We start from the raw sequence: 23,097 nt of genomic DNA, 5'->3' as shown, positions 1-23,097 counted from the left end.
AAAATAAAAATCCATATAATAAAAGCATAATATGCAAATCAACCGAACGGCCAAACAGTGGAACGACCATCTGGATGACCATCCAGCACCATGCTATGACACCCACTGGCACCAGGCCAGCCAAGGTGGGTACGATGCAATTGGTTGGGCCATTGCCCCATGATTGCCCTGCAGAGGGAGACCCAGGCCACTGACCGGTGGGCTGCGGCAGGTGGGCGGGGCCTCCCTCTGCAAGGGAAGCCCAGATCCTGGGTGCCGGAGGGAAGCCGGTGCTGGCAGCCGGGGGGAAGGAAGGCCTACTCTTGACGAATTTCGTGCATCGGGCCTCTAGTAAATAAATAAAAGACTGCAATCAAATTATCAAATGCTCATGGTCATGAGCAAGTCTTTCCTAATTAGGGGGCTTCTGGGGTCAGGACACCTGATTTCAGGCCCCGCTCTCCTGCACCTGGCTGTGTGACTGCCAAGCCCTTCCCATCCCTGCGCCTTTCCCTCATCTGTGAAATGATCGTGTGGAACCAGAAGATCTGTAGCTCGCTCCAGCTCTGATGTGACCTGAAACTATTCAGGCCAAGGGTTAAGGCTGTTTCAATGGCCTGGCTGGGGCTGCTCTGCTTTGCTCTGGGAGCTGTGCCCTCACCCGCTGCACGCCCCTCTCCTGGAGGGCTCCACGATGGGAGGGAGAGGCCACCCACAGCCTGGCCAGCTGTCGGGCAGCTCTGATCTCGAATTAGAATCATGCCTCTCCTCTCTGTACACCCACTTAGCACCAGGCAATGCTGCAGCCTGGTGACCACGAACTGAGGGGGCTGTGGCCAGAGCTGCTGCCTGGGCCTCAGCTGGGAAGTGAGGGAGCTCGCCAGGCGGGGAAGTAACAGGTGTTGGTCACCTGTCCCCCCTGGTACCCGACACGGTGTGTGAGTTGTTCTGTAGGTGCTAGTTCATTCGTCCTCCACCGCAGCCCAGGGTGGAGGAAGAGGGGAGGCTCAGAGAGGGACAACTGTGGCCAGGCGCACAGCTGGGAAGTGGGGCTCCAGGACTGGAACCGGATGTCTTACCAGGAGCCGAAAGCAGCTAGAGCCCTGGGCTGCTCCTCGAGGACGTGGGAGGGTTTCCCGCGGCGGTGGACCCTCTCGCCCCAACTGCCAGAGTTGTGCATGTGGTGGCGGGGGTTAAACCACTTCTGACTCCACCTGCGGGAAACACGTTTCTCTTCCCTAGAAGGTCCTCCTGCAGAGCTGCTCTCCCTTCTTGTTCTCGGGCCTCTGGTCACCTGCACCCTGACTTCCCAGGGCCTCTGTCATCTCTCTGAGGAGGCTGTGCTCTCCTCGGGGGCAGCAGCTCTCTCACAGGAGAACACGTAGGGTCCCTGCTGCCCCGCTGGCCCCTCACCCTGAGCTGGTTCCTGCTCCTTCCTTTCCCAGCCTCCCTGCCTATGACTGTCCTTTTCCCAGCCTGCTCTCCACTGTTCCCCCAACCCCCGACCCCCGGTTCCATTTTTTTCCTTTAAATTTTAAAATAGGAGGCCAGGGGAAATTATGTTCATTCTTCTACCTGGCCTCAGAGGCTCAGGCATGCATTCAAGGCAAAAAGTAATTTCTTGTCAAATGCTATTGCTTTTCTGTTTTGACGACTGGATTATAAAATTTTGCTAATGTCCTGAAATATTGTGGGTTATTGGCCCTCCTTGGACGAGGCTGAATACCTAAAAACAGTAATATTGAGGTAATTTTCAGTGGGAAAATGCCTTTGACAACATCTTGGAATATAACTTGGCTGGAAGTGGGGGCTGCCTGTAAGTGGGTAGGATTCCTGACCTTGCTGACTCAGCTGATAGTCCGTACCTCACAGCACTGCTGCAAGGACCAGACGAGGTGAGGTGGGGGAGGGGCCAGCACGAAGTGGCCGTTCAGTAAACATCCTCACTGCCTCCCACCGCATACTGTCCTGGGGGTTCATCTCTCTGAACCCCCATTTCTTCGTCTGTGAACTGGGGTAGCCGTCCTGCAGTTGCCCTGACTATGCAGCTGGCCTTTGTATCTGTGGGTCCCACATCTGCGAATTCAACCAACCTCAGACAGAAACTAAAGAGAAGTTCCGGTGTTGCTGACATGTACTCTGTAGTTAGGCCTCAGATAGTTGTGTCTGTACTGAGCATGTACAGGCTTTTTTTCCCCCTTGTCATTATAGTATTCCCTAAACAATATAGTTGGCAACTATTTACGTACTATTTACATCAAGGGTTCTCAACCTGTGGGTTGCGACCCCTTTGGCAGTTGAACGACCCTTTCACAGGGGTCGCCTAAGACCATCCTGCATATCAGATATTTACATTACGATTCATCACAGTAGCAACATTACAGTTATGAAGTAGCAACGAAAATAATTTTATGGTTGGGTCACAACATGAGGGACTGTATTTAAAGGGCCAGAAGGTTGAGAGCCACTGATTTACATTGTATTAGGTTTAAAAGTAATGCAGAGATGATTTAAAGTATATGGGAGGGAAGATTAGATGCAAATACTGCACTATTTGACAGGAGGGACTTGAGCATCTGAGGATTTCGGCATGGGCAGGGGTCTTGGAACCAACCCCTCTCCTGTCACCTGCAGATACTGAGGGCCGGCTGTACCTCATAGGGCGGCTGTGAGGTAGCAAGTGGAGAGCGTGAAGGGCCTTCTATGCTGAAGGTGCGGAGCCCAATTAAGGATTGTTATATGCAGGCCCCAGTGCACAACTTAATGGACTTGTTTTTGAAGAGATAAAGCTCCAGTCCCCAAACACTTAAATCCTGGTGAGGGCCGAAACCGGTTTGGCTCAGTGGAGAGAGCGTCGGCCTGCGGACTGAAAGGTCCCAGGTTCGATTCCGGTCAAGGGCATGTACCTGGGTTGTACCTGGGTTGCGGGCACATCCCCGTGGGAGATGTGCGGGAGGCAGCTGATCGATGTTTCTAACTCTCTGTCTCTCTCCCTTCCTCTCTGTAAAAAATCAATAAAATATATTTTTAAAAAAACATTTTAAATCCTGGTGAGGACAGGCCACTCCGAGCTCATGGAGTCAGGCCCCGCCTGGCCACACAGCACCAGAGGCCTGAGCTATGCTGAAGAGCAACATCCTGCCCTCACTCCTTCCCGGGTCCCAGCCTCCTCGCACTCGGTTCTCAAGTACCAGCTGGCGGGAGGTGTGCGCTAGGGCGGCGGCCTGAAGGTGACACCCAGGACGAGCTGACTCTCACTTCACAGTCAGGCCTCGCGCTCCCTGTCCCCTGAGTCCCGCTCTCTGCTCTGGGCGTGGGCCTGGGGCGGGCCGCATGGAGGGCCCTCGTCCTGGCTCTCCAAGTGGCTAGTGACTCCCCCAGGCAGAGGTTTCCCCGCGGCTCACAGCCACTGCCCATCTGCCTAGGACAGGGCATGGGCCCAGCTGCCCATTCGTTCCTGCAGGGTCTCCCGAAGCATGCTGCACCAGGCTGCCGGACTTCGCATTTTAATAAGTAAGCATTCGCTGTAATGAGCATTAGAAAGGAATCTAGCCAGCTCCAAAGAGGCCGGGCCTGACCAAGAATTGAAGGATTTGGAGCCAAATGGATCAATTCAAAGGAACAAGAGGGGCTGCGTATATGAATCTATCTATTGTATGAGCTCCGTGTTCTTCAGCAACATATATTTTGTATAAAGTGAGATGATTAAAAGTTGATTTAGTGACAAAAACCAAATAAAAAATAGAGCAGGTGATGTGCAGGCCTGGTTAAAACTGTGATGGGAAAGAGAAAGACTGAAGTTTGGGAGACGATGTTTTTCCATTTAATGCTCACAACAGCCCTGAGAGTCGGTGTTGCTGTCTTCTTTTATGGAGGCAGGAACAGGCTCAGAGAAAAGAGGCCAGTTGCCCAGGGTCACTCAGTCGGGGGGGTGAAGGAGCCAATCAAGGGCCAGGACCGATTTTTTTTTTTTTTAATATATTTTATTGATTTTCTACAGAGAGGAAGGGAGAGAGATAGAGAGTTAAAAACATCGATGAGAGAGGAACACCGATCAGCTGCCTCCTGCACATCTCCTAGTGGGGATGTGCCCGCAACCCAGGTACATGCCCTTGACCGGAATCGAACCTGGGACCTTTCAGTCCGCAGGCCGACGCTCTATCCACTGAGCCAAACCGGTTTCGGCAGGACCGATCTTTAGTGGGTGCAGGGGCCCAGAGAGAGGGCTCTTCCCAAGACCACTGAGCCAGGGGCCCGTGGGGCCTGGGCTGACAGCGCAGAGCGCACCTCTCCCTTGGTGAGCTGTTTCAGGCAGGGGCTTGTCTTTGGACCAGAAACAGTTGACTCAGACGGGCTGACCTCAGGTCTGTGGCAGAGCAGATAGCAAGACTGATTGGGGATTAGGGGGCGGTGATGAGAAGGAGAACCCGGCAGAGACAGAAGACAGGCAGCAGCCTGCCAGGCTGGCCACCACGGGGGTCCAGAACCTGTGAGAGGAACTAAATAACTCAACGTGGGGGGTGGGGAGTGGGGGGTGGAGGGGGTGAGGGAGTGGGGGAGGGGCGTTCTTTTCATCATTGGTCTGGCCTAGAATTGCCCTTTATCAGGCTTCTAACACCCAATCTGACACTAGGTGAGAAGGATTTGAGTCAAAGGAAAGCTATACATTCCACAAATGCATCCACACCCACCCACCAAACACACAGACACTGCTCTAGCCACAGTCCCATCACCCTTCCCTCCCCTCCCCGCCTCTCCCCCCTACACACACACCTTGGGGTCAGAGGACTTTCCAATTTGAGTGGCCATCTCAGATCTTTTGCCCTGGTGCCTCTTTAAAAACCCCTAGGGTGTACTCTCACCTTTGGGATGAATTGTTATTAATCTGTCCCTCTGCCTTTGTTATGTTGTAAAGTTTAATAGCTCTGCCCTGGTCTGTGTTGCTCAGGCTAGAACATTGGCCAGTGCACCAAAGGGTCACAGGTTCTATTTCTGGTCAAGGGCATGTACCTGGGTTGCAGGTGTGATCCTAGGCCCTGGTTGGGGTGCGTGCAGAAGGTAACCAATCCATGTTAGTTTCCTTCTCTCTCTCCCTCTCTCTCTCTCTTTCCCCCTGCCTCCTTCCCTTCCACTCACTCTGAAAATCAATGGAAAAAATATTTTCGAGTGAGGATTACCAACAACAAAAACAAGGTTAGCCCCATGAGTGTGGCTCAGTGGTTGAGTGTCGGCCCATGAACCAGGCTGTCATGGTTCAAGTCTGGTCAGGGCACATGCCCAGGTTGCAGGCTCTATCCCCAGTTGGGGGCGTGCAGGAGGCAGCCGAGCAATGATTCTCTCTCATCATTGATGTTTCTATTTCTCTCTCCCTTTCCCTTTCTCTCTGAAATCAATGAAAATATATAAATTTCTAAAATCACAAAAAACAAAACCCAGTTTAATAGCGTAAGCTCATGCCTGCGGTTGCCAGAGACATACATGCTGGTCGAAATAAAACTAACAAACAAGTAATGAACGTACATGATGAGCTAGCCCCGTGCGACGTGTGGATTTGTTAGGTGAAAAGGAAAGGCGGAGGCGGGCAGAGATGAATGAGTTGGCCTTGGCCTGGAGGAACTGGGAGCTCCCTAAGGGAAGGAGAGGGGGCTTGCCTGAGAAAGCTTCAAATATCAGTCATCAGATGATTTCAGTGAGACTTGAGGATCAACCATAGGATGGTGGTCGCAATGACGTGCGTTACCACTCCCAGAGGCTGCAGCCCACCTTCCCAACTGAAGAAAATCGGGTCTTACCTGTGTTGTGTCAGGCCTACTGCACAAGTTACAAAGCGCATTCCCCCCTGAGCCAGATGGGGCAGGAGTGGTGAGCCCCAATAGACAGACGAGGAAGCGATTAGTGACTCAGTTCAGTGGGCTAAGGCAGTGAGTCCTGAAGGGAGGCCAAGTTGAAGTTGTTGGTTTTAAATATATATTTTTATTGATTTTAGAGAGGAAGGGAGATGCAGAGAGACAGAAACACCAATGATAAGAGAGAATCATTGATTGGCTGCCTCCTGCACGCCCCCTACTGGGGATCGAGCCCACAACCCGCACATGTGCCCTGACCAGGAATCAAACTGAGCCAGTTTGACCTGGGCATGGCGGGAGCAGGGAGGGCAGGGGTGGGGACTTCTGGACCTGAAGGGAAGGAACAAATCAGGGAAGGGAAGTGGGAGGTATGGTCCCTGCCCCAGAAGCAGCTGCAGGAGGAGCCATTGGGGTAATTCACACCAGAGAGTAGGGAGGGGGTGGGAGGTGCGGGAGGAGCTGCAGGGGTGAAGGGAGGGCACAAATGGTGGTTACAGTTGGCCGAAGATAAAGATTTCTGGTACTAGGTGAGGGAAACCTCAAAATTCTCCATTCCAGAACTGCCTTTCTGTTTCAGAGATTACTCAACTTTACATATACATATATATTTATCTCAGAGAGGAAGGGAGAGGGAAAGGAAGAGAGAGAGAAACATCCATGATGAGAGAGAATCATTGATCGGCTACCTCCTGCACACCACACACTGGAGATCGAGCCTGCAACCGAGGCATGCGCCCTGATCGGGAATTAAACCATAACCTCCTGGTTCATAGGTCGACGCTCAACCATTGAGACACACGGGCTGGGCTCAACTTTCTTTAATTTTAATCCTCACCTGAGGACATGTTTTTATTAATTTGAGAGGAAGAGAGAGAGGGAGAGAGAGAGAGAGAGAGAGAGAGAGAGAGAGAGAGAAACTTCGATGTGAGAGAGAAACATCTATTGGTTGCCTCCTGAAAGTGCCCCAACTGGGGATAGAACTCAAGGTATTTGCCTTGACTGGGAATCTGGGAATCAAACCTGTCACCCTTTGGTGTAGAGGACAATGCACAAACCAACTGATTTACACCAGCAGGGGCAACTCCCTTTATTTTTTATCTTTAAGAAAGATAAAGCTTTTGTTAAGCCAATCCTATTCTTTTTACTATCTTGAAGCTAAGACTCGGAGAGGACAGCTGTACTACTTAGGCCAGTGATGGCGAACCTTTTGAGCTCGGTGTGTCAGCATTTTGAAAAACCCTAACTTAACTCTGGTGCTGTGTCACATATAGAAATTTTTTGATATTTGCAACCATAGTAAAACAAAGATTTATATTTTTGATATTTATCTTATATATTTAAATGCCATTTAACAAAGAAACATCAACCAAAAAAATGAGTTCGCGTGTCACCTCTCTATGAGTCAGGACCACATCTGCAACCTCGTTTGCTAATGTGAGGTGGCAGATGGAGTGGGCACTGTGGGCGGAGGGGAGACCAACCACAGTGGTTTTACTGGAAACTTGCTTTCTTGCAAAGACCACACTTGTCCTCCAGCCTCAGAGCGGGGAGGTGCTTGTGTTTCTGCCTGGCCTATTGGCAGTCTAACATGCCACCGATTTATTAGCGAATCAGGGGCTGACGCAGCCTTCCGTCCTCATCTGCCACCAAATCAGTATCATAGGCGCTGTACTTGTAATTGTTTTACAGTTGCCAGAGGCCTGGCTCACACATCTCCTCTTCTGATCTTCACAATAACCTTGTGAGAAAAGCAGGTTCTCCTTCCCACTGCCGATGCTTGCTACACAGCAGCCTCAAAAATCAATTCCGGGTCCATTAGTGATGTGACAGGCAGAATATAAACCATTAAGAAGGGAGTGTAGGAGCATATCTCTGTGACCTTGAGGTCCAAAGGATTTTTTGAAAGCACTGACTGTGAGGAAAAGAATGAACAAATCCTACCGTGAAAATGAAAAGCTGATAATGTATCAATGTAGGTAAAGCAATTGCAGCGAGTGTATCCCTCTGGTGGGGGGTGTTGGGGGGAGTGGCTGTACATGTGTGGGGGCAGGGGCTGCTTGGGAGCTCTCTGTACTTTCTGCTCTGTAATTTTTCTGTGAATCTGAAACTGCCCACACATATAAAGTCTACTTAAAAGGAAAAAAAAATAATGAAAACCTTCTGTTCCTCAAAGGAAGCAATAAGTAAATAAAACAAAAAGCTATAAATAAGTAAAACAAAAAGATGCAAAATAGGAAGAGAAGATAGTTGTAAAACATAACCAATACAATGAACTCTTACAAATAAGTGATAAAAAAGACAAGGAAAATGCAACTCTTTTGCAAAAGAGAAAACATGCATTGTCAGTAAACATATAAAAAGATGCTTAACTACTTTGGGAATCAGGAAAATGCAAATTGAAGACACTAGGAAATAGCATTTTACACCTGCCAGGTTGGCAAAGGGGATAGCAATTAGAATCACCTTACCCAGGCGAGATGTGCATTTGCCCTGTACCAGAGGGGCAGTTCCCAGTGGGGTACACTCCGCAGGAAGTTCAAGGCAGCTCCCTTTGCAATGTCAGAAAGATGTGTCAGCAAGCCATATAACTTTTCAAGGTAAAATGGATAAATGGTGGTATCCTATATAATTAAAGTGTACTATGCAAATTGTCCCCTCGACCGATAGTTCTTCCGGGAGTTCGACCAGGGGGCGGGGCAGCCTGGGGAAGGGAGGCCCGCAGCTGGCAGCAGCTAAGACCCTACCAGTGCATGATTTTTGTGCACTGGGCCTCTAGTGTCTTATAATGGAACATGGCAAAGGAAATGTTAAACCTCAGCTTCATTCATTCAAGAGTGAATTTCAAGACTATAGTGTGGAACGATGTATTCCTTTTCCTGGGGCTCCCAAAACAAAGTACCAAAGGCTGGGTGGCTGAAACACAGAAATAGATTCTCTCGGGATTCCAGCCAGGTCGACCAATAGCTGCAGTGTTCTCACCACGCTGGAGGCGAGAAGTCCAAGATCCAAGCGCTGGCAAGGCCGCGCTCCCTCTGAAAGCCCGAGGGAGGATCTGTTCCAGGCCTCTCAGCTTCTCGTCATTCCTTGGCAGCATAATAGCAGTGTTCACATGTCATTCTCCCTGTGTGCGTGCCTCTGTGTGCAAATTCCCCCCTTTTATAAGGACACCAGCCATAGTGGGTTAGGGCTCACACTAATGACCTCATCTTAATTTGAGTAGCTCTGGGGAGACCCTATGTCCAAAAAAGGTCACATCCGGTAGTAGTGGGGTACTGGGGGTTAGGACTCACAACACAATCTTTTTTCTTTTTTTGGGGAGGGGGGGGGGACAATTCAATCCATAAGAAATTTTTTTTTTAAATATATTTTATTGATTTTTTACAGAGAGGAAGGGAGAGAGATAGAGAGTTAGAAACATCGATGAGAGAGAGAGACATCGATCAGCTGCCTCCTGCACATCTCCTACTGGGGATGTGCCCTCAACCCAGGTACATGCCCTTGACCGGAATCGAACCTGGGACCTTTCAGTCCACAGGCCGACGCTCTATCCACTGAGCCAAACTGGTTTTGGCTCCATAAGAAATTTTAAAAGTGGCAAGGTACATATAATGAGACAACATTTATATAAAATTTAGGGATACATAAATACATAAAAGTTTAATGAGCTGTAACCGGTTTGGCTCAGTGGATAGAGCGTCGGCCTGCGGACTCAAGGGTCCCAGGTTTGATACCTGTCAAGGGCATGTACCTTGGTTGCGGGCACATCCCCAGTAGGGGGCGTGCAGGAGGCAGCTGATGGATGTTTCTCTCTCATCGATAATTCTAACTCTCTATCCCTCTCCCTTCCTCTCTGTAAAAAAATCAATTAAATAAAATATATTTTAAAAAAAGTTTAATGAGTCTGGCTGGTGTGACTTAGTGGTTGAGTGTCAACCTATGAACCAGGAAGTCACAGTTTGATTCCCATTCAGGGCACATGCCCGGGTTGTGGGCTCAATCCCCAATATTTCTTAAGCTGACTGGCAAGTGCACAGGTTTGTTTAATATCCTATATAATAAAGAGCTAATATGCTAATTAGACCAAACAGCCAAATGACCTTCCAGACGACCTTCCGGATAAAGCCGGGACTGCAAGGGCCAAGCCCCTTGCACGAATTTCATGCATCGAGCCTCTAGTTCTTTATAACATTTAATATGTTGTTTTTATTTACAATGTAATTTATAATGAATGTAATTAAGAAAAATAATAGGAGAACAGACTTGGAGGCAAGTATAGATGGCACTTGGCGGAGGGGAAGGAGGGAAAGGGGTGGTGGCTGGAGGAGGAGGAGGTAGCGCGCTGTACATGTGAACAACTAAGTTCAGAAAGGTGATGTGGGCCAGCCAGGCTCACACAGCTGGCCTGGCTCAGACAGGAGTGGCACCAGGTCCTGGACCCCTAGCACAAGGTCCTTCCCTCCCCACAGCGGCTGCCTCTTGCTTATGGTCATCTTCAGGATAGTTGGATACAGGCCCTCAGGTTAGTCCCCATACTCCTACCAGAACCCCACGATTCTTGGAGCCTTGGAGCTAGAAGGGACTACACTGCAACCTCATGACACACTTGACTGAACTCACTTGTCCTCTTATTGTGGTGTGAAGCCAGTATCCAGTCATGTGCACGACGGTGTATCTTTTTTATTATGTACTAGAGGCCAAGTGCATGAAATTCATGCTCGGGAGGAGGGTCTCCTCAGCCCAGCTTGCACTCTCTCTAATCTGGGACCCTTTGGGGCATGTGATACTGCCTGTTTAGGTCCAGGGATTGGGTCTAAACCAGCAGTTGGACATCCCCTTCACAATCTTGGACTGCTGGCTCCTAATTGCTCACCTGCCTGCCTGCCTGATTGCCCCTAACTACCCCCCCTGCCAGCCTGCTCACCCCTAACTGCCTCTGCCTGCCTGCCTGATTGCCTCCAACTGCCCCCCCCTGCTGGCCTGGTCGTCCCACGCAGCCTATTCGGTCGTCCGTTCAGTTGTTTCGGTTGCGACAGTCGTTTAGGCTTTTATATAGATAGATGCTGAAGTGTGTTCCGGTTCTTGTGAGCAATGAGTGGTGTGGTGAGAACATTGCAGCCATTGGTCAGCCTGGGCTGGAATCCTGGCTGTATTTGCTATCAGTTTGACCCTTAGTCAAGTTTTTGTTTTGTTTTGTTTTGTTGTTGTGTGTGGTGTTTTTTTTTTAACCTTTTCTGAGCCTCATCTGCAAAAAGGGGCTAATGCCTACTTCACAGGTGGTATTGAGGACTCAGGAAAATAAGGTGGGTGCCCACCACAGGGTCTGACACTTAGCAGATGCTCAGTAAAGGTAAGACCCCCCCCACACACACTCCATTTCTTGCACAGAGCAAGTCTGGGTCTTCTCTGCCTCTCTCTGGCCAAGTACAGACCACTTACCCACATGCCTGTCCATGGAAGGGCCGCCTGTGCTGCAAATCTGAGATGTGGTTTCAGGAATTTACTGCAGGAGAGGCGTCTGAGCTGCTGTCCTGTAGAGTTTTACTGGTGCCTCCTGAGTGCCAGGATGTGGCCACAAGGCAGTTGTCACTCAGGCTGTCAAAAGATGGCCCCGGCTGACCCCGCAGCTGTTCTGGACCCTGGCACTTGGTCCCGTGAGCTGGAGAATGTCCTCTCTGCGGTGACCCTCCCTGGGGCGATGGACCAAGCTCAGTTTTAGCTCAGTCCATCCATCAAGAAAAAGGAATGTTATTCCTCCTGCGTGCCTCACTTCCCTACTCTGTAAAATGACAGGGTTGAATGAGGCCGTCGCTCAGCCCTTTCCAGCAACAGAGATTCTGGACTCCTTGTAAGAGGTCATTTGAACCTGCAAAGTTAGCCCATAGAAACACAAGGCCTCTGTCTTACTTTGATTTCCAGAGCATTTAGTTCCCCAGCACCTGCAGGAGTTGATCTAACAGAAGTCAAAGGAGAGAAAGCCTGGGTTCTTATGAGCAGCGGAAGGGACAGAGAGCTGAGCACTGGGCCAGCAGTGGCCCCAGTCAGTGTGTGCCACTGGCCTCCAAACTCCGTTTTTGGCTCAGGAACTTTACTTCTGGGAAATTATTCTAAGAAAATGATCAGAAATATGGGTAATAGGGTATAGATAGGATGTGTATCACCGTATTGCTTAAAATATTGAGAAACTTTAAACCACCTAAATGTTCAGAAATCAAAGACCACTTGAATAAATTTTATTAGGTCCCTATGATTGAACACAAGGAAGCTATTTTTAAAAATCATGATATAGGAGATTTTTTAAATGCTCATAATACAGCTAAGTGAAAAAGTAATGTATATATAACTGTATCTATTGAATGATATAAATTATAGATGGAGAGATAGATATAAACACCTCTATGTTCAAAATAGGGAGGAAGTATATCATGTTATTATCACTGGGTAGTAGAGTTAAGGATAACTTTTATTTCTTTATGAACTTTTACATATCATTTATGAGATATATTACATCTTTAACTCCTTAGACTTTTCTATAAGTTTAAGATTTTTTAAAAATATTTTTATTGATTTCAGAGAGGATGGGAGAGAGTTAGAAACTGCCTCCTGCATGCACCACTCTGGCCAGGCAAGTTTCAGATTTTCGTTACTTTTGTGGGTCAGCCTTTATTGGTGAGCAGGCAGGTGGGGTGGGGGGTTCCCATGTGAGTCAGGACGCTGTGGAGGAGCAAGCCTCAGGCCCAGCTGGGAAGGGGGTTTCCTCAGTCACCACGGACACAGATGGGAATGATGGGAATGGGGCTGTTACAGCAACTCCCGCTCCATGATGGTCACACACACACGTCCCCCATCCCCCTGCATGGGGCTGGCAGAGGCAAGGAGGGGAAACCCTGAGGGGCAGCCATGAAGTCAGGCTGCACCAGGTCACATGGGCCGGGCCTGCGGTGATGTGACAGGACTTGCTTCAAGCAGGCAGCTGCCAGGCGTCAGGTGACCTTCTGAAAGGGCAGGGAAGCAGCAGAAAGCAGCCCCAGGAGGTGAGCTGTGGAAGGAGGAGTCTCAGGGAAAAGCCAGTCTGCCCTCCACAGCCCGCACCCCCCCCCCCCCCCCCCCCCCAGCATGATGGACCAGAGGCTAAATTAAAATGCCCAGGGGACATGGAGGGTATGGGTTGGGGGTGCAAGGAGGGAACAGGGAAGGGATGAGCAGGGGACAGCAGAGGCTCCCGGCATATCCTCGGGCTCCCCTGGGATGCTCTTAAAAATAAGAAACAAAATTCCTAAGGAATGGAATTCTGTAGAGAAAACCCTAGTTTAGTTTCTTTTAAAAATGGGAGAAAACGTGATTTGAATCCACAGCGTGGTCCGCTTCGCAGGGTAGTTTCCTGTAAGAGGAGAGGACTTGGGATGGCGCAACCCCCAGGAACGCAGGCTCCTCTGCACAGAAGCGGGCCTCGCTCTGGCTGACGCGTGCCTTTGTGGTTCACGTGGTGCCCGCTGCTCCTCGAGGAGCAGAGCCCGTGTCCTCGTCATCCGCCGGCTCCGCGGCTTCTAGATGAAGGTGATGGCGACCAGCAGCTCCTCGGCCCCGATACCAGGGCGGGCCAGAGGGCATCAGGCGGTTGCGCACACGCCGCGTGCTGACGGCTGGCCGCGCCCTCTGCATTGGTGCCATTGCAGGCATTCTTTCCAGTGTCGGCCTCCAGGTCTAGGCTCCGGGTGTGCAACTCCGTCTTGGCCTCCGAGGGCAGCACGAACTTGCTCTGGGAGTGGTTGGTGAGAACCTGGTCGCACCTCGAACATCGTGTGCCAAACCCAGGGGCACCTGGGGGAGAAGACGGACTTGCAGGCCAGCACAACCGTCTCCCCCTCGGTGACCTGCCCTGCCTTCCTCACAGCCTTAATCTTGGGGGGCCGTTCACACCCACCGGTGGTTCTGCCTGCAGCTCCGAGAGGAAGTGCAGGAGTCCCTGGTCCTGCATTGCCGGGTGGGGCTTCCCGTCCTCCTGCAAGCACCCTGTCCCCCTCGTCCAGCGGGGTCCTAGCATCTCCGTGTCACTGTCGTTCAAGGTGCAGGTGAGGCACGTTTTGGTGCCAACATCAACTATGGAAGTCGAGATACTGCTCGCCCGGAGCCAAGCAGGGTGAGCTCCAGAACCAGGAGTCGTGCCTGCCACGTCCCTGCCGACCCTGCCGCCAGTCGCCAACCACCCAACCCTGGCGATCTAAGAACCCGGAGGGAACCCTGGTGCACGGCTGGCGAAAATGCGAACTGGTGCAACCTCTGTGGAAAACAGTATGGAATTTCCTCAAAAAATTAAACAAAATCTCTAAGGAATGGAATTCTACATAAAGAAAACCCTAGTTTAGTTTCTTTAAAAATGAGAGAAAACGTAATTTGAATCCACAGTGTGGAACTCCCATTTGACCCAGTGATCCCACTTCTAGGAATATTTCCTAAGAAATCAGAAAGAATATATGCACCCTATGTTCATAGCAGCACAATTCACCATAGCTAAGATTTGGAAACAGCTTAAGTGCCCATCAGCAGATGAGTGGATTAAAAAAAACTGTGGTACATCTACACGATGGAATACTACACAGCTGCAAAAAAGGAAGGACTCTTACCATTTGCTATGGCATGAATGGACCTGGAGAGTATTATGCTGAGCGAAATGAGCCAGAGAAAGATAAGTATCACATGATCTCACTCATATGTGGAATCTAATGAACAACATAAACTGATGAACAAAAATAGATCCAAAGTCATAGATGCATGGATCGGACTGTCAACCTCAGAGGGAAGGCAGGAGAGGGTGTGTGGGTGGGAAGAGATCAACCAATGAACTCGTATACATATATGTATGCAAAACCCACGGACTCAGACAATAGGGTGGTGAAGGCCTGGGGTGGAGGGCAGGGCGCAGGCTAGAAGAGATCAATGGGGGGAAAAAGAGGACATATGTAATACTTCAACAATAAAGATATATATATATATATATATATCTTGCAACCAGTCTCCAGAACCCTTTTCATCTTGCAAAAATGAAACTGTACCCATTAAACAACTCTGCATTACCACCTAGGCAACCACCATTCTACTCCTTGTCTCTATGAATTTGACTGCTCCAGGTACCTGTTACAGAAAATATATATATATTTTAAAGCCCTAGCTGGTTGTGTCAGTGGATAGAGTGTCGGCCTGTGGACTGAAGTGTCCAGGTTTAATTCCGGTCAAGGGCAATACCTCAGTTACAGGCTCCTGGCCCTGGTTGGGGGCATGCAGGAGGCAACAGATCAATGTGTCTCTCTCACATCAGTGTTTCTCTCTGTCTTTCTCCCTTCCACTCTCTCTAAAAATCAATGGGAAAAATGTCCTCAGGTGAGGATTAAAAAAAAAAAAAAAAAAAAAAAGAACCTGGAAAGCTGAAACTGGTTTGGCTCAGTGGATAGAGTGTCCGCCTGCGGACTGAAAGGTCCCGGGTTCAATTCCGGTCAGGGGCATGTACCTTGGTTGTGGACACATTCCCAGTCGGAGATGTGCAGGAGGCAGCTGATCGATGTTTCTAACTATCTCTCTCCCTTCCTCTCTGTAAAAAATCAATAAAATATATTAAATAAATAAAAAAAAAAGAACCTGGAAGGTGGGCCACGTGCATGCCAAGTTTAAGATTTTTGATAAATATTTATTTTACCTGCAGTAAAACAACAAAAATGTAATGAAATTTTTAATTTATTAACAGTGGTAACATTTTTAATAGTAATAAAATACACAGGACAAAATTTACCATCTTAACCACTTTTAAATTACAGTTCAATAGTGTTAAGTACATTCACACTGTTGTGCAACCAGTCTCCAGAGCTCTTTTCATCTTGCAAAAATGAAACTGTACCCATTAAACAATTCTGCATTCCCACCTAGGCAACCCCATTCTACTCCTTGTCTCTATGAATTTGACTGCTCCAGGTACCTGTTACAGAAAACCGGAGAAGAACCAAGCAACGCTGAGACTCTAAGCCTTAGAGAGGTGGAGTTACATTTATTATTATTACGCTGGGGCCCAGAGGAAAATGTCTCTCAGATTCTGGGCCCCCGTCACACAGGAAGCTTCTTGTATTTATATTTTTACCCTTTTTGTCTCCCCAATATGGAGTTTTCCGGTCCCCTTTGCAAGTTCTTAAAGGGCCCCACGTGCTGGGGCTTTGAGACCTCAACCAAAGGCTTGGCCTGACGCCAGCACTGATAACTTCGTCTGGAAAAGGTTTAATGGCCCCTCTGAAATGGGAGTAGTCTTGTTTTCCTTATTATTTAAGCCAGCAAGCATTTACAGAAGCCAAAATGCAGGCTTAAAATTTCAAACAGCAGTTTTTATATAAGATGGATGCTTCACATACAGTATTTGTCTTTTGGTGACTGATTTCTTTTACTTAACACTAAAGGCCTGGTGTACGAATTCATGCACGGGTGGGGTCCCTCGGGGTGGCCTGCGGGGATCAGGCCCCAGCTTGCATCCCCAGCCTCACAGCCCTGTAGCCCCACTTGGCACCCGGCCTTTGCCTGGCACCGCCTGCTCACCTGCTCCACCATCCTGCTGCGGCCCATCGAGGTGGGCAGGGCCTCCACTGCCACCCACTGCCAGCACCTTGTTGCCGATGCCCGCCATGGTCCGCGCCGCCCCCTGGTGGTCAGCACACGTCATAGCAAGTGGTCAAACTCCTGGTCTCCTGGTCCAATGACAGCCCAAGGGGACAATTTGCATATTAGGCTTTTATTATGTAGTTTGATTCATCTATGTTGTAGCATGGTTCATAATTTCATTCCTTTTTAAGGCTGAATAATATTCCATTATCTGTATATACAGAATTTTATCTATTCATCTATAGATAGACACTTGGGTTGATAATTTTGTGGCTATTGTGAATAATGCTACTATGAACAAATATCTCTTCCAGACCTTATTTTCAATTCTTTTGGATCTATATTCAGAAGTGGAATTGCTAGATCATATGATGATTTTATTTTTAATTTTTTTGAGGAAACTCCATACTGTTTTTCATAGCGCTGTACCATTTCACATTCCTCCAACAGTGCACAAAGGTTCCAATTTCTCTACATCCCAGCCGATGTTATTTCTTTTATAGAGTCAAAAACTGTCATTTTTAAAAGAGGACGGAGCAGCTGAAAGTTTGCCTGTTCCCTCTGAGTGCCAGGCGCTGATTCCTGGGCTCATTGCATCGAGGTAATGCTGAGCCTCATTATGCAGTCTCAGCCTCCTTGGAGCTTGTGGTCCAGCCAGGAGACCTGCCCCGGCTGTGATCCATCACCCTGGACCCCACTGGAAGGGCCTGGCCACACACCCTAAGCTCATTTCAAAGGCCTCATGCCAGAGCTTGAGCTGGGGAGGGTTTGTAAACACCCTGTAACCAAGGGCTCTAAAAGGGTGCATTCAGGCCTGGCCTGGCAGGCACAGCCGCGTTCGCCGTGGCACGCTAACGGCTTCTTTGCTTCTGCTTCACGGCCAGGAGAATCCCATGCCTAGACTTACGTCTTCCTGGTCTGGTCTCTGGGCTGAAGCAGGAGGCGTGGGGCTGGGTTGTCCCCAGTGAGAGCTCATCCCAAAGGCTGTGCATAAAATGGTGGTCCCTGTTCAAACTGGGGCATTGACATTGACTGGCATCTGTTCTTGGGCCCCGAGGAAGGTCACATAGGTCGTAAGTGGGCAGCAGAGCAGGAGGTGGGGCACAGCAACCTTAACGCTGTGCATCTCCAGACAGACCTCGAGATAGCCTCCTTCATGGTCAATGCCCAGGGATGCTCCACATCACAGAACTTCCTGCATTTGCTTTGAAATAGCTGGAGGCAGCGGGATGGCCTAGCCGACCTCTGGAGGGCCCAACCAGCCCAAGAATGTCATTTGACATCTCACTTCTATGCTGGTGCCTATCGTAAATATTTATGTGTACAACAGAATTTATTATTCATCCTATTTTGCTTTCTGTCCATGGCATCTGTCTGTGGGACCAGCAGGTCTCTAGGTCTTCCCTTCTGGAATTAGTAACATCAGTAGCTCCCATCTCTTTTCCTGGCCTTTGAACCTTCTGCTGGTGGTTAGTGGCGAGACAGAAGACACAGTGAGGGATAGGCCCTTGTCCACGCCTGAGACTCTCTCTCTCACCCTGGGGAAACTGCCTCCCTTCCTGGCTTGTGGAAACCCATGGTCACCCCTGGTGACTTTCCTCTGGCAGAAGTGGGGAGCCATGACGCATAGTCACTGTTACCGATTGGGGTTACAGGCTGGGACCTCAGCTCTTCTCATCGACCCAGAAAAGATTTGAAGGTCAACGAAAATGAAAGTAAAGCAAACTGGGATTTACTGAAAATATAGTCCAGTAAAGAGTGAGCCAGTGGAGAGACAATGGCCACAAACTCCTGGGTTATATAGTTTAAAAGAGGAATTTTCTGGCCCTGACTGGTTTGGCTCAGTGGATAGAGCGTCGGCCTGCGGACTCAAGGGTCCCAGGTTTGATTCCAGTCAAGGGCATGTACCTTGGTTGCGGGCACATCCCCAATGGGGGTTGTGCAGGAGGTAGCTGATCAATGTTTCTCTCACATTGATGTTTCTAGCTCTCTATCCCTCTCCCTTCCTCTCTGTAAAAAATCAATAAAATATATTTTTTTTTAAAAAGAGGGATTTTCTGGGTGGAGACTTCCATTTTCATTCAAGGATGATTGACAGAAAAGGGTTATATAACTACGTTTCTTCTGTGCATGCCTTACCCATAATGCATACCAAAAAACCCACAGGGGGATGGGGGGTCAAAACCACAATGCAATTTTTATTATAATAGTCCAGGACCCTTGTAAGGCCGCATTGAGGTCATGTCGTTTTCCCCCTGAGCTTGCGCCAAGAACCGGCTGGTTCCAAACCTGCCCGCTGGTCGTCTGCTGGCTGCTGGGCGGCCCATAGGGAGGCGGTCTGAAGGCAATGTTGGTACGACCCCTGTTCAGGACCCCAGAGCAGGCCCCACCCCAGCCACTCATGTCTAACTTCCTGCCTAACAACTAGCCTGGAGGAGGCTTGTGGCCATCTCCCACAGGGTCTGCCCTGTGCCTGAATCTCCCAGAGGCGGCAGCTGCCCTCTCTGTAGGACCTGAAGGCCAGCAGGAGGGTCATGGAATGGCAGCACTCAGGGCCGACTGCATGGGCATGCCACCTGTGCGGTCACCGGCCCTGTGCTCAGGGGGCCCCGCACTTAGTTGAAGGCTCTGTTGTCTCTGAAATTCTGAATATTTTCAAGAGGGGTCTCACAGGTTAGGTAGCTGGTCCTGATGTGCCTCTTCTATGGCAGCCCTGCGGCTCTGCTCCCTGGAGAAGGAATGACAAGACCTTGCCACACCGAGGTAGCTTTGCCACCTCCAGAGGCCACCACTTCGAGTTATCCACGTCTCTCACCACACCCTGCCAGGTTGGAACGTCATGGCCTACACGTGCCATTCTAAAAATAGATTGCAAACCCCTAGAGGACAAGGACCAGGCCTCCAAGTGGCAGAGTGCCTGGCGCCTGGTAGATGCTCTATCAACGTTGATTGAAGTAACCACTGAGGACGTCAAACCACATCAGGTTTTTAGCTGCAAAAGAAAACAAAGCCAGTGATTCCTGAAGAGAAAGAGTTAGATTTTACCAGGAAAGTGCTTGGGCAATAATGTCATGTTGGTTTATGCAAAACCGGAGCTGGTTCCTGGCTAAATGTCCACATTGCTTCATCTCTGGAAAGGCACAGGTATTATTGAACACTTGCCGTGTGTAGGCACTGAGCTGTGAGCTCTCACCCACCATCTCCTGTGTAAACCCACAACCTCTGAAGGAGGGACTTGTTTAGGGACCCAGAGAGCTTGGTACCTTGCCCAAGGCTGCACACTGACAGGGAGAAGAACAGTGATTTGAATGCAGGTCTGGTTTTGTTGTAGGCAGTTAGGCAGACATGAGCAGAGCCAGGACGATGGGCCAGGTACAGAAGGTCACCAGGGTGGAAAGTCCTGGGGGCCTAGCAAAGGACAATCAATTGTAGGGTGAGACCTCGGCCCCAGGATGAACTTTCCTCCCCTAGCATATTGCGGGTCCTGTCGTTTGGAACCCCTGACCTTTCCTCCTTAGAGAGAACACCTAGGCCGTTGTTGTATTTCAGCTCCAGGCCCATGCAACAATTTCAAAGGCCTCCCTCCTGCTGTTCCGATCCAGAGGAGAGCCGGAGATAATAGTTTAGGACCAAAAAGCTGAAGAGTATGTGGATCGGAGCCTGTAGATTCTTGACCCGGATGTATTTCTGCAAAGTGTGAAGCTCTCCTCTCCTGTCTGCAGTGTGGGAAAAATAATAGCTCCTACTTCATGGGTTGCTACGAAGATCGAGGCAATCAGTGATGATCGAGACTTGCCACAAGGAGCTAGACTTTGGGGTTTGGGACCGCCATTCCCAAAGTGGGGCCTCACTGTTGTCTGGAGACTCCCTGAACTCAACGTTGGAATATTAATTTAGTCTTTACCAAAAATGCTTGGCACTCTGTCTTGCTCTTCTGGTTCTTGGTTGCTTCCCCAATACCCATTTTCCCTTCTTCCTTACTCACGGAACCCTGCACTCCGCTCTCCCAGTCTATCTTGCCACCAGGGGAGACCATGTGACCAGTGCTGGCCGAGGCCAGGCTCTCTGGCGCAGTTCCCTTCTCTTTCTTCCTACTTTGAAAAGATTCCTGATATTTGAAACGGCAGCAACTATATTTCCACAGAGAAAGGCCAAGAGAACCTCAGAGATGCCAGTCCTGACACTGCTTACACCAGCCCCAGCCCACTTTCAGATTTTCTGTGTGAGACAAAGAAACCTCTGTTTGTTCAGGTGCCTGCAAGTCAGGGTTTCTGTTGCTTGCGTCCATATTTACACTTTCTTCAGCTTCCACTCTTGTGTGTGGGAGGGGTGCCCTCAGGTCCTTGGGGGACTCTTGGTGCTGGAGGGCTTCTCTCCTTATTCAGGCTTTTGTCAAATCTTTAAAAAAAAAAGTATTTATTGATTTTTAGATAGAGAGGAAGGGAGAAGGAGGGAGAGAGAGAGAAGATCAATGAGAGAGACACATGGATTGGCTGCCTCCCTACTGTGAGCCTGCAACCTGACTGAGAATTGAACCTGGGACCTCTTGGTCCATGGGATGGTGCTCCATCCACTGAGCCACACCACCCGGGGTTGTCAGACCTTTTTAAGCTCTTGGGTCCTTATCGTTCTCTGACCACCCATAATGTGCCCAATTTTCCATTCCCTTCTCTATTCTGATCTCAATTTCCCATTTTCTTTGGTTAATCTTCTCCTCCCCCTCAAAACCACCTTCCTGTCACGCACACTGAGTCAGATCCCCTCCCCACATCATGTGGCACATAAATCACACACACATGCACATACCACACCTCTCCCTCCTGGCCTCTTTGTCTTTTATTTTTGTCTTCTTGGTAAATGGAGAGCTACAGATCCACATATAATTTTAGAGACAAGAGAGGTTGCCTCGGGGACCAGACACCCTCACCAGAGCACAGGGAGCCTGCCCTTTCTTCCTCCCCGGCTATGCCCAGTTGGCCTGCCTGAGGGCAGCTGCCAAGGAGGGTATAAGAACAGAACCTCTTCTGGATTCTTAGTGGCAATGTCTGACCTTGGATGCCAGGACTTGCAGGCTGCCCTGAGGGCTATTTGGGGATACCTCCCCAGGCCCTACCGCACTGAGCAAGCCCAGAGCTGGCCAGAGTAGCTGATACTTGAGGGCATCGACTATTTCCTTCTGCCTGGGCTCACTCCTACTGAGACCACGCTGCTCCGTGCAAGGGCAGGAAGGTGGAAGCTGTAGCTTTGCCAGTGAAAGGGGTGAGCTGTAAGGCGCCCCTGGGAGGTTGGCTCACTGCGGAGGTTGGGGGGGATGGCTCCACTCCTTTGTGGGAACACTTTCCCCAAGGGGACTTCCATCCTGCCTGGCTGACTTCAGGGATTGGATAACCCCTGGCTGCAGGGAGCAGCTCCCATGGTGTGGGCCTGCCCTAGGTATTAGCAGCTCTGGTTCCTAAACCACAAGCCTGAAAGCTTTCCTGGCTTCCCCTACTCTTGCCCCCACGAGTACCTCTTCTGTCTGGGAGCCTTGCTGGGAGGTGGGTAATGTAAGCTTTCTCCTGGGTGTCAGGAGGCTGAGGGCAATCAAGGCTGAAGTGAGATCTGCCTGTGGTCATGCCTGGTCAGCAGCTGTTGGGCATGGCTGAGGGTCAAGAATGGAGGGGAAGGGGTGTGTGTGGGGGGCGGGGGGCGGGGACCTGCACTTTAAAGGCTCCAGACTGAGCTGAGGCCTTAGATGGCACGAGGTGGGCTCCAGTGTATTTTGGAAAGGGATCTGCTTCTTGAGACCTGCCATGTGACCTTGAGCAAGTTGCTTTACCTTTAGGAACCCGTTTCCTTTCCCTTGAAAGCACTCAGCGAACTCGGCGCGTCCTGCAGAGGGTTTCTGTAGTCAATGGTGCTTCCCTTGTGCACCTCTGGCCAATCCAGACCCCTCCCCTACTGCTCCCTCTGTGAACCCTGGAAATTTCCCTGCAGAAGCTTCCCACACATCATAGCAAGCATAGCACAACATGCCGGCAGCCCACATTTATATATATACACATATATATATATATTTAATTTAATCCTCACCAGAGGTTATGTTATTGATTTTAGAGGGGAGGAAATGGGGGTAGGGGAACAGATTGACAGAGAAAGATCAATGTGGGAGAGAAATATTGATCAGTTGCCTCCCATACATGCCGGATAAGGGATCAAACCTGAAACCTAGTTATATACCCTGACTGGGAATCAAACTCACAACCTTTTTTTTTTTTTTTAAATAATAATTTTTATTTCTTAAAGTATTATAAAGAGTATTACATGTCTCCTTTTCCCCCGGCCCCTACCCCCCCCCCGCCCCCCCCATCCCGTGTCTTGTGTCCATTGGTTACTCTTATATGCATGCATATAAATCCTTCTATTGATCTCTTAATCGCTCCCCCAAACCCTCCCCAGGCTTCCCATTGTAGTTTGACAGTCTGTTAAATGTTGCTCTGCCTCTGCATCTACCCCTGTTCATCAGTCTATACTGGTCCCCATTATCTGTCTCAACCTCACCGGGCCGTGCCGACCTCACAACCTTTTTTGGTGCACGAAATGACCCGAGCTACCTGGCCAGGGCCAAATATTTTTTGTTGTAAGGTTGTTTGAAAGGATT

General features: G+C 49.6%; 1 pseudogene; it reads right to left on the bottom strand.

Moving 5' to 3' along the window:
- Positions 1-13,301: 13,301 nt before the first annotated feature.
- Positions 13,302-16,421, bottom strand: LOC139002642 (basigin-like; annotated as a pseudogene).
- Between the last annotated feature and the right edge of the window lie 6,676 nt (positions 16,422-23,097).

This window comes from Myotis yumanensis, unplaced genomic scaffold, assembly GCF_028538775.1.
Source record: "Myotis yumanensis isolate MYYU_CA2020_CCGP unplaced genomic scaffold, mMyoYum1.0.hap1 SCAF_2, whole genome shotgun sequence".
NCBI lineage: Eukaryota > Metazoa > Chordata > Mammalia > Chiroptera > Vespertilionidae > Myotis > Myotis yumanensis.
Note: the sequence above shows the minus strand (reverse complement) of the source record. Positions and strands in the feature narration are given on the sequence as shown.